The sequence below is a fragment of the Ranitomeya imitator genome, chromosome 5 (assembly GCF_032444005.1).
Source record: "Ranitomeya imitator isolate aRanImi1 chromosome 5, aRanImi1.pri, whole genome shotgun sequence".
In the NCBI taxonomy this organism is placed as follows: Eukaryota; Metazoa; Chordata; class Amphibia; order Anura; family Dendrobatidae; genus Ranitomeya; species Ranitomeya imitator.
In genome coordinates, this window is record NC_091286.1 from 54,121,472 (window position 1) to 54,134,577 (window position 13,106).

A 13,106-nucleotide genomic window follows, 5' to 3' on the forward strand; every position below is an offset into this window, starting at 1 on the left:
TGAACCCCCAAGTGCTTCATAGAAGTTTATAATGCAGAGCCGTGAAAATAATAAATACGTTTTCTTTCCTCAAAAATAATTATTTAGCCCAGAATTTTTTATTTTCCCAAGGGTTACAGGAGAAATTGGATCGCAAAAGTTGTTGTCCAGTTTCTCCTGAGTACGCTGATACCCCATGAGTGGGGGTAAACCACTGTTTGGGCACACGTCGGGGCTCAGAAGGGAAGTAGTGACTTTTGAAATGCAGACTTTGATGGAATGGTCTGCGGGTGTCACGTTGCGTTTGCAGAGCCCCTGATGTGCCTAAACAGTAGAAACCCCCACAAGTGACCCCATTTTAGAAACTAGACCCCCCAAGGAACTTATCTAGATATGTGGTGAGCACTTTGAACCCCCAAGTGCTTCACAGACGTTTACAACGCAGAGCCGTGAAAATAAAAAATCATTTTTCTTTCCTCAAAAATTATGTTTTAGCAAGCATTTTTTTAGATTCACAAGGGTAACAGGAGAAATTGGACCCCAGTAATTGTTGCGCAGTTTGTCCTGAGTATGCTGGTACCCCATATGTGGGGGTAAACCACTGTTTGGGCACACGTCAGGGCTCGGAAGTGAGGGAGCACCATTTGACTTTTTGAATACGAGATTGGCTGGAATCAATGGTGGCGCCATGTTGCGTTTGGAGACCCCTGATGTGCCTAAACAGTGGTAACCCCTCAATTCTACCTCCAACACTAACCCCCCCACACCCCTAACCCTAATCCCAACTGTAGCCACAACCCTAATTCCAACCCTAACCACAACCCTAATTCCAACCCTAACCCTAAGGCTATGTGCCCACGTTGCGGATTCGTGTGAGATATTTCCGCACCATTTTTGAAAAATCCGCGGGTAAAAGTCACTGCGTTTTACCTGCGGATTTTCCGCGGATTTCCAGTGTTTTTTGTGTGGATTTCACCTGCGGATTCCTATTGAGGAACAGGTGTAAAACGCTGCGGAATCCGCACAAAGAATTGACATGCTGCGGAAAATACAACGCAGCGTTTCCGCGCGGTATTTTCCGCACCATGGGCACAGCGGATTTGGTTTTTCATATGTTTACATGGTACTGTAAACCTGATGGAACACTGCTGCGAATCCGCAGCGGCCAATCCACTGCGGATCCGCAGCCAAATCCGCACCGTGTGCACAAAGCCTAATTCTAAAGGTATGTGCACACGCTGCGGAAAACGCTGCGGATCCGCAGCAGTTTCCCATGAGTTTACAGTTCAATGTACACCTACGGGAAACAAAAATCGCTGTACACATGCTGCGGAAAAACTGCACGGAAACGCAGCGGTTTACATTCCGCAGCATGTCACTTCTTTGTGCGGATTCCACAGCGGTTTTACAACTGCTCCAATAGAAAATCGCAGTTGTAAAACCGCAGTGAAATGCGCAGAAAAAACGCGGTAAATCCGCCATAAATCCGCAGCGATTTAGCACTGCGGATTTATCAAATCCGCAGCGGAAAAATCCGCAGAGGACCAGAATACGTGTGCACATACCGAAACCCTAACCCTAACCCTAACCCTAACCCTAGCCCTAACCCTAACCCTAGCCCTAACCCTACCCCTAACCCTACCCCTAACCCTAACCCTACCCCTAACCCTACCCCTAACCCTAACCCTATTCTAACATTAGTGGAAAAAAAAAATTTCTTTATTTTTTTATTGTCCCTACCTATGGGGGTGACAAAGGGGGGGGGGTCATTTATTATTTTTTTTATTTTGATCACTGAGATAGATTATATCTCAGTGATCAAAATGCACTTTGGAACGAATCTGCCGGCCGGCAGATTCGGCGGGCGCACTGCGCATGCGCCCGCCATTTTGGAAGATGGCGGCGCCCAGGGAGAAGACGGACGGGACCCCGGCTGGATCGGTAAGTATGATGGGGTGGGGGGGACCACGGGGGGGGGATCGGAGCACGAGGGGGGAATCGGAGCGCGGGAGGGGTGGAACGGAGCACGGGGGGCGTGGAACGGAGCACGGAGGGGCTGGAATGGAGCACGGGGGGGTGGAACGGAGCACCGGGGGGGGTGGATCGGAGTGCAGGGGGGGTGATTGGAGCACGGGGGGGTGATTGGAGCACGGGGGGAGCGGACAAGAGCACGGGGGGAGCGGAGCCCTCTACTGAGGGAAGCCGGAGCAGTGTACCAGCCAGATCGGGGGGCTGGGGGGGCGATCGGTGGGGTGGGGTGGGGGCACATTAGTATTTCCAGCCATGGCCGATGATATTGCAGCATCGGCCATGGCTGGATTGTAATATTTCACCCATTATAATAGGTGAAATATTACAAATCGCTCTGATTGGCAGTTTCACTTTCAACAGCCAATCAGAGCGATCGTAGCCACGAGGGGGTGAAGCCACCCCCCCTGGGCTAAACTACCACTCCCCCTGTCCCTGCAGATCGGGTGAAATGGGAGTTAACCCTTTCACCCGGCCTGCAGGGACGCGATCTTTCCATGACGCCACATAGGCGTCATGGGTCGGATTGGCACCGACTTTCATGACGCCTACGTGGCGTCATGGGTCGAGAAGGGGTTAAGGGGTTAAGCCACAATGGTCCTCTGAGAAATATGCAAATTGTCTCTTCAGAGAGAAAGAGGACTAAAACGCTAGTGCCACCTATAGGAAGTAGCACCTTAAGAGTTGACATTGACTTTTATGATTGCTACTTTCTATATGTGGCACTAAAGTTCTAGTCCTCTTCCTTTCTGAAGAGACAATTTGCATATTTCCCAGAGGAGCATTGCGGCTTAAAAGTCTCCTCATCTTGGCATGCTTAACATGCCACTCTCCTCAAGGAGAAATGCTAACCCTTGAATCCCAGTCAGATGCCTATCATACAGCCAAGCCAGATCTCACACTGTGCACTGATGAGGGGCAGTACCTGAAACACAGTGTCTGTAAATTGAGATTATGGTTTTGGCTTTTATTCTAAATCATGTGACAAGGCTTGTTAAAGGGTCAATATTGTCTTTTAGGATTGCTTCTTCCTATAGGTGGCACTATACTTCTAGTCCTCTTCCTCTCTGAAGAGACAATTTGCTTATTTCCCAGAGGAGCATTGTGGCTTAAAAGTCTACTCAACTCGGCATGCTTCAAATATCACTCTCTGCAAGGAGATCTGTTACCCCTTATTTGAAATAAAAATCAACACCTGGTTTTACACATTTATTTAAAAATTTAAATCAAAGTTGTACTCACCTTACGCCTATTCTATTGAAGCCCTTGTCTCCTGTAAAAAAACAAACAAAAAAAACAACAACAAAAATACTCACCTTATGCCTAATCCACTGATGCCCATATGCCCTGTAAAAAAAGGAAAATATTAAACAACATCACGTGTCCAATGTTAAGGTAATCTATACTGTCGCACGACTATTCAGATGATTTGGATAGTGGTCACATCAATGATGTGACCGCTATACCCGCAAGCCGGCACACACAGATAGGAGTGTAATCGCTCCTGCTGTATGTAGCTCTGATCTTCCATGCGAATGATCTTTCAATATTTTGAATGCCCTTGATTTAGCCTTGTTAAAGTTTGTACTGTCTTATTTATCAATAATTATTCTGTATTATTCCTGGACATTTTATTATCACAGGGTATGATTTTTATACAGGGTTGTAGTAGTGTATCCTTAAACATGCTTCATTTATGTTCGGTATCCCCGGTTGCCATGACATGGTCCCAGTGTACACGATTAAGCACTTCCCGTAATTTGCTGAAATCAGCTTTCCTAAAGTTCCAGGTTTTTGCATTTTCCCTTTGAAATGTTTTATTTAATATTACATTGAAACTTATGATATTATGGTCACTACATGCTAAACGTTTCATGATGTGTAGATCTGAAATTGCATCTGGTCTATTTGACAACCAGATCCAGCAGATTATCTTCCCTGGTTGGTTCAGCTACCAACTGAGAGAGGTAATTGTCCTTAACTGCGGATAAAAACTTGCAGCTTTTAGCACAAACAGAAAATTCTACATCCCATTGAATGTCTGGATTGTTAAAATCCCCCATAATAGGGACCCAATTATTATAGGCTGTCTTTTAAATTTGGTGCAGCATTTCATCTTCTTGTAGCAAACTCCAATTAGCATCTTTCTATTACTTCCATCCCTTTGTACATTGACCGATACCGACTCTACATTATCACAGATCCCCCCAATGTGATCATTGAACACAGGTTTTAAGTTTAGTGAAAATACACACCCCTCCACCTTTTTTGGATTTCCTGAATGTTGTGTAACCCTCTACGTTTGTCACCCAGTCATGACTTTCGTCAAGCCAGGTTTCCATAATGTCCACCACATCATATTCTGTGGCCGACATGAGAGACTCCAATTCATTAATTTTGCTTGCAAGACTTCCTGAATTTGCCAGCAAACATTTAGTATTGTTAGCACATTTATTACTCCTCATTGCCTCCCTACTTTCCCTGCATTTCCCAGCCCCTTTCATGGTAACCATGAGTAAGACTTTCCAAGCTGAAACGCATGGGTCTGTGTGCTCCTGATGTCTTTCCATCCCTTTTTAAAAAATTTTTTTTTCAATGCATTCTGGATTTTATTTCACTCCAATATATCACTGGAATTTTCTCCTACCTTTTTCCTTGAAGACAAGCCTGGTCCTGGGTAGCTCTGCGCAAGATGGCTGGCTGGATCCAGCATCTCAGTGAGCTGACTCCCTCCTCCCCTCTCTCCCTTGATTCTTTTCAATAGTTTAAAAGCTCCTCCATCTGTCTGACCATTTTTCCCCCCAGCACAACTGCATCCTCCCCATTCAAGTGCAGCCCATCTCTAGCATAGGGCCTGTAGCCAACAGAGAAGCCGGCCCAGTTCTTCAAGAACCCAAACCCTTCCTTCCTGCACCAAATTCTAAGCCACTTATTTCCCCTCCTAAACTCCCTCTGTCTTTCTAGTGATGCACGTGGCACCATCCTAGTTCCTGTAATAATTTTTATGGGCCTTCTATCTCCCTCTACCGATGTGTACCATGACCTCTGGATTTTCACCAGCCCCACCCATCTATCTGATCCGCAATATGCCAAAACCAAGCATCCGACCACACAACACACTGTTTGGCATTCACATTCTCAACGGCAGATGACCCTGGCTGTCCGCCAAATTATAGAGTCATGTACTACCAACGTCTGTCTGGCTTTTGCTGCACCCCTATTTCCCTCCTTCCTACAGCAGTAGGAACATTCATTTTTATGCACTTGTATTTCCAAAATATTTTCTTCTTTTTTATGTGTTTTTTTGCATCTTAAAAGGGTTGTTTCATAGAGGATAAATGATAGCCATTCAATTAAATAAATATGCATCCATGTACTATGGGTGGCATAGCTAAATCTAGAAGAGCTAGAGCCATATGTTTGTGTAATAGAGGGGTCTTTAACAGAGGACTTCCCTCTATGAACTTCATATATCCTAATGTAAATATTTAGTAAATGACCTTAGAGCATCATTTCAATTTTATCTCCATATGCTAAATAGTGACCATTATTAAACACCATGAATGATGAAAATTCGGCTTTAGCAAAGATCTATTGATTTCAAATGATTGAAATTCCGGTTTCATCTTAGGAATAGTGATACAGACATAAATTAAAATAAAAAATCTTTAAATGCACAAGGATTCTGATCCAATCAACTTGTTAAGCATGTCAGGTATGATTACAGTGCACAGTGTGGAAATGAAAAAGGCAGTCAATGGGATTTGCATTTAGATGGCAGTCGTGGCGCCTTATTTCCCTATGCATGTCAACTTCGTTATATTTATACGTTTTAAATGTGTAATATATGCAGAACTTCTAGAAAATACAGTTATGGAAAGGAATTCCACAATGTCTTTTGAAAAATTCATTTTTCAATACAAGCCATCTATCACTACATTAATGTATATGATATACTGTATATCGTCATTAAATGTCTGACCATATTGCTAACTTATGCTATAGCATTCTAATAAGTGGGGGGAAACCTTTAGGACCCCTGCAGATCCTGAGAATGATTGGAAAAAAGTACTGGTTTAGCAGTGTTGCCTCTTTGCTGCATAGCGCCAGTCATGTTCCTAATCTGTGCATAGAATTGAAACAAAGCTCTATTCCCATCAATGGACCTGTGGTAAGATAGGATCTGTAATTTTTGTTTTATTTTATTCCAACTGCTCTGTTGAGTATTTTTTTGTGTTTGTTTGTTTTTAATTAGTGATGAGCGATTGTACTCATTGCTCGGGTTTTCCTGAGCACGTTCGGGTGGTCTCCGAGTATTTGTAAGTGATCGGAGATTTAGTTTTTGTTGATGCAGCTGCATGATTTACAGCTGCTAGCCAGGCTGAGTACATGTGGGGGTGGCCTGGTTGCTAGGGAATCCCCACATGTATTCAAGCTGTGTAGCAGCTGTAAATCATTCAGCTATGGGCCACGAAAATGAAATCTCCGAGCACTTACAAATACTCGGAGACCACCCGAGCGTGCTCGTTAAAACTCGAGCAACGAGTATACTCGCTTATCACTATTTTTAATCCAGCACATATTTCCAGAAAAATGGGTACTTAGTACACCTGATATGCTAATGTTTTTGGTACTTTCCATGGGGGCATTGCTCATTGGGTAGTAATGCATAACAGCCCCATAGACATCTCCCTGGATCTGCCATACAGTTCCAGAGACACAGGCTGTTTATTTATTGGTCTTTATCAAGAGGGTGTTAATCACAGGATTCTAAGTAGCTCTTTCCTGAAAATAGCTATTTTATAAGAAAACTCTTTCATTATTTTATTTGTATATTGATGGGACTTTTCTGTGGACTGAATTAGTTTTTTTCTTGGAAATGCAATGCATTAAAAACTCAATTCTTCATTTTCTCTTTTTTAATTATTTGACTTATGTTCTTTGGGTTTTGCAATCAACAAGACATACAAATACATGATTGGAAAAAAACTCTAAATTTTAATTCTGGAACCCAGGGTGTTTCTAAAATTTACAAAGTCCCCAGGGACACAGCGCTTTTTACGATGTTGTTTGAGGCTTGGTGACTGGGCCTTAAGTGATAACATGACATTATTGTGTGGGGTCTTATAAACTTCAAAAGCACCAAGGATGCCGGAATTAGAGTGCCGACCAAGGAAGATCTTAGGACCCTGGTCAGAACTGACGTAGACACCAAATTAAAGTCCTGTGAATCTTAAGGATTATGGTACCCCCAAATTGATCAGTTTTGATCAGTTTCAATCCAAAAATTAAGCTGGCAGCAAATGTTCAGTTCCCATGCAATACACTACAGGAAAATTGAGGAATTGCATGCTTCATGTGGAAATCAATTAATTTGTCAATGGACTACTGTTCTCCTAAGCGAGGTACACTCTTTGCAGCTCTTTAGCAATGTCTAATTTGAGGGTTTATTGAGACCAATCAACTAATACACAATTAGTCACACTGCAGGTCATGCAATGCCACCCTTTCAAGCTTCTGCTGATGTCACATGTTCAGCCCATGCTCCTTGGGTGCAACTATAATTGAAGCTCTGACTGCTGGCACTTCGTGGGTCAAGGCAACATGCATCAGATCACCTGATCACACTGCTGATGTCACTCCTGTACTGTAGAGGAGAAATTTACAGTAGAAAGGTAAGCGCTTCGATGGATCCAAAGGTAGAGGAGAGCTTTATTAGATGGGGAAATAATGTGAGGGACAGTTTCTGTGGGAGGAGAGTGAGGGGGAACAGTGTAAAGACTGGGTAATGTGAGGGGAGAGCATAAATAGGGGGCAGCACGGGTGGATAGTATGAGGGCACAGTGTGTGGGAAAGTATGCAGATGTGAGAAAGTATGACAAGGGATGGGCACAGTACAGAGACTGGACAATATCTAAAGGGCATAGTGTTAGCAGATAGTGTGAATAGGGGAGTCCATCATGCAAAGTGGACAGAGTCAGGGGACACTGAAGATAGGCTTAGTATGTCAGTCATAACGAATAAGGGTGGACAATGTAGTCGTTATATTTAAAAAGGGTGGACATTGTAGCAGTTATCGTTCAGAAGGGTGAATTGGATGGCATTTATAGATCAAATCCCGGACAGTGTGGCTTTTATAGTTCATAAAGGGAGATGGCGATGAGGCAATATTTTATAGAAGAGGACAATGTAGATTGCATGTAGCCTAAGAGGGACAGTGTGATGGCCATGTGCAGGGAGCTTAGTGAGATGTAATTATTTATTCAGGGACATAGCATACTGCAGATATTTTTATTCAAGGTCATTATTATGATACATATTTCTAGGGGACCTAAAATCTTCCTCATAAAGCATTACATAATTGTCCCCTATTCTGGGCAACCATTTTAAACCCCTTCATTATTGGTGTAAATTGAACGACTTCAAATTTGTAAAGTCCTATTGCACTAATAGAGTATTTGAAAAATCACTTATATGCCAAGAACAATCATATTTATCAGACATGCATGTGTTTTACTGTTCATATCTTTTTATAAGGAATTTATTAGAATATAAGCAAGTAAAAAAAAAAAATCATCTACAAAAAAAAGTCAAGGTATTTGACTTTATAAGATTACTCTGTCCACATTAAGAGGAAAACAAAATATGCGGTAGAAATGACTTCCTTTTGTAGATACCGGGTGGCATTAGTGGAAATCTGTTTAAATATTAATCTGAAGATAAATGTTTTATTACGTATCCAAATAATATGAATGTTTCTCTTAGAATACAGATTTCCTTTACTTTGTTGGAGCCAGAAAGAATATTTTAAACAGAAAAATCACTGTAGTAGTCTGGTATCCGCTGTCTTCTTCCTTGATGTTGTAAAGGCATAATAGATAATATGCTTTGCAGTAACAATATTTAATATTCCCATATAAAATGGTGATGCGAGAAGATCTTGACAATAATAGCGTCTGAATATTGTAGAATCGTAAAACTTTTAACCCTTTCAATCAGCGGTCAATTTCCATTTTTTTCATTTTCATTTTTTCTTCCCCTTTTTCCAAGAGCCATATGTTACGCTGTATGCGGCGATAAAGGGGCAGGATGGCGTACTGGAACCCGCACCTGTCCCTGCCTCTATAATGCGGCCCTGGCTTTCCCTTATCTCGGGGGTACCTATGATGGTTAGGAGGCCCGAGCCGCCAGCGTATCCATGTCTCCTGTGCAGGCCCTATCAGTGGTCCCCTCTCCCCCAAAGGAGGTGGACTGCACCAGTATAATAATACAACTAAACAGGGTATACAGACAAGGTAACAAAAAGTCTTAAAGTCGCCAAATGCTCACACAACCACAGAGGAAACACAGAGAAGGGAAGAGAAGGAATAAACTAGGAAGAAAAACAGATTAAACATGCATCCAAAACAGCAGACACCAATCTCTGTAAATAAACCTCCAACACCAACACTATGCTCCTTCAATCTCAAAGCCAGGCAGTAGAACTGATCACTGACAAATAGCTGAAGTCAGGACTGAGTCTAAATAGAAGATCAGATTACAAAATTCAGTACAGCTGAGCGAGAGCCAGCTCTCAGCAATGAGGTTAACTCCTGCACTGCTGGCACAAAGCAGCCAGGTTAGAACACAGGTGAAGAGCTTCTGTTCACTGTGTGTAAACGAGGCCCAGAGCGCTGCGGTTCTCTGGAACCTCTCTGTCGCGATAGCCTCGTGACAGTACTCCCCCCTTCTACGAGGGACGTCCGGAACCTCAGGACCAGGTTTCTCTGGATGAGCTGTATGAAATGCCCGAACCAACCTAACCGCATGGACATCGGTTGCAGGTACCCACGTCCTTTCCTCAGGACCGTACCCTCTCCAGTGTTTCAGATATTGTAGGAATCGACAAACTAAATGAGAATCCATAACTCTGGAAATCTGGAACTCGAGATTTCCATCAACAAGGACCGGAGATGGAGGTGAAGGCGACTGATTGGATGGCGCAACAACCTTTATGAGTAAAGAGTGATGAAAAACATTATGAATCTTAAATGACTGGGGCAAAGCCAGCCGAAAAGCAACAGAGTTCACGACGGCCACAATCCTGTAAGGCCCGTACAGATCCCCGGCAGGCCCGCACAGACCCCGCCCGCACACACAGACATGCACAGTGTCCGCCCATGCACCGTCCACACTCTTCCCCCCTCCAGAACAGGATGTAGAAGGACAGAAATGGCTTATTTAAATTCCGATATTTGTGTCCCATTGACTTGCATTGGTATCGGGTATCAGTATCGGCGATATCCAATATTTTTTGGATATCGGCCGATCCAATCCGATACCGATACTTCTTGATATCGGAAGGTATCGTTCAACACTACTGATGACACCAAAATATGTAGGATATTAAAATCTGACCTTGACATTAAAATATTGCAAAATGATGTGGATAAAATGTCTGAATGGGCACTTGGCAAATGAGATTTAATGTTGATAAATTTAGAGTAATATACCTGAGCTCGAGTAATCCTTTCGCTGCACATACATTAAATGGAAGTATATTAAGGACTACAGAACATGAGAAGGACTTGGGTATTCTGGCTAAAAGTTAGCTGAGCAGCAGTACTCAATCTCAAGCAGCAGCTACAAAAGCTAACAAAATTTTAGGGTGCATAAAAAGGGAGATAAAATCCTGAGATCCCAAAGTATTGTTACCCCATTATAATTCACTTGTGAGCCCACATCTAGAATATGGGATCCAGTTTTGGGCTCCACAATTTAAAAAATGATATTCAGAAGTTAGAGTCAATTCAAAAGCGGACAACCAGATTATTGCAAGCGATGGAAGGTCTCTCATATGAGGAGAGGTTGGAAATGTTGAGATTGTTTAGCTTAGAAAAAAGACGCCTCAGAGGAGATCTCATTTATATGTAAAAATAAATGTGTGGTCAGTACAGAGGACTGGCACATGACTTACTTCTTCCAAAGACCATACTGAGGACCAGGGGGCACTCATTACAGATGGAAGAAAGGCAATTCCGGTAGCTAAATTGGAAAGTATTCTTTACAGTTAGAGCAGTCAGACTGGAATACCCCAAATCAAGAGGTAGTAATGTCAGACATTATAACAGCTTTTAAAAAAGGGCTGGATGATTTTGCCAGTACATAACATTGTGGGTTATAGTTAAATCAGTGACAAAATGCATAATTGGCGGAGAAATGTTAAACTTAATGGGCCTAGGTCTTTTTTCAATCGATGTAACTATATAACTATGAATTATTAGCTTTCTCCAGGCAGTGTTGCTCTTTCTTGACTTTCAAGCTATTGCAAAAACTATAGCCTGCCACTAAGACCTTGCAGAGAGGGGCTTACTTAATTCTAATATCTATTACCCATCCAATAGAATTCCCCTTTAATTGTCCTGAAATAAGAAATGAGGCCAACATTATTTTTTTCTGAGTTAGAAAGTTATATTCTTAAAATTTCGAATAACAGCAGATTTTAAGAATGATGGGTCTATGGCAGCCTGTAGACCTTCTGTAAACCTTTGGGATTGATCAGAGATTTTAATTATTAAATATTCTTATCTTACATTCTCTTCATATCTATAAGAGTTCCAAAAACTGTCACGCACACTTCTTTGACCATTTTTTAAACCGACATAGAAATAAATGAAGCAATTTGCCCATGTGCAGCCACCTCTCCTTATCAAGCTCGGTTGTTTTGGATCCTCCATTTAAATTAATGTAGTGAGTCAGATATGCAGGACAATGTCACCATTGACAGTGGCTACATCACTTATGGGATGAAGATCAGTCACAGATACTTTTGAAACTTCCAAGGATGTAAATGAAGAGGAGCACATGTAAGGCCACCTCTCCGTTCACAGAGATAACCTAGCAGGTTGGGAATCAGTATTATTAGCTAAAAAATGCACATATACTGTATAGTAATATTAGAAATATCCAAACCCACATGACACATTCTAGCTAGAAGAGTGATGTTCTATTTTGTTATAATGAATTTATTATGCATTGTATGGGGTTGAAGCCAAAGAGCAAATTCTCATTATTTTCACATATTTCGAATTTCCAACGACCAGTACAATTATATAGGTTTTGTTTCTCCCAAAAATACTCATAACTGAACATATGTGCAATAAAATCCTTTTTCATAGATAACAGTTTAATTTATGAGGTGATGGCCAAAATCCTTGTAATAAATGGAACAGTGTGAGATATTAAAGTTTCCTGTTATAAACTGTAGACCATCTGCCTGCTACGATGTGCGTGATCTTTTGAAACAATTAGACCTTATGCACATGGCCATATTATGGCTTCATACAACAGCCTAATTATATGGAGCAATAATTGGCCACACATAAACTGCTACTATACCTCCATATGCCTCTGATTTTATTTTAAGAAGTTTTTACCTGCTGTATCCATCCCAAGAATCATCGTGGAGATAATGAGAACTGTAGAATGGCCCAAAGCAACGCTTTATACTACACAGAGATAGGAGACTTGAGTCTGCTTTCTTGAAGTTAGCGTAAACCTATTGCTACAACAGAATCTTTATCCTCCAATAATGCAAGAGCCATAAGACCCAGAATAAGAAAGAGGTGTCCTATCCATGTAGAAGCAGAGCTAAAATTGTTGAAGTGAGTTATGCCTTTTGTGTTTTGTAGCTATTCCTCAGGGGGCTTTCACTTTGCGTTCTTGCCCACGCCAATGTGGTTCTATTGGGGCTTGCATCTCAACTCACCATACCACGGGATTTGGGCGTATGAGCCAGTGATTGACTATGTGCTCTGCCGTGTATCATTTTGGGGTGTACACGCTTACTGGAGGCGGACACTCAGATACAGTATACTATGCCTGAATGTCCGCCTACAGTAGGAGTATACCCCTGAAAATAATGCACGACAGAGCACACTGTGACTCCATCAGCATCATTATAGTCAATGGCCTTGGTGGCGCATATCCCTGAATCCCGTTTTGCGGTGGGTTATTGGTTCAGATGCAAGCCCCGACCGGATCACTGAAAGTAAGCAAGAATGCAATGTGAAAGGGCCTTTAATAACATGTTTCAGGGAGTCAATACAACCTATTTTGCC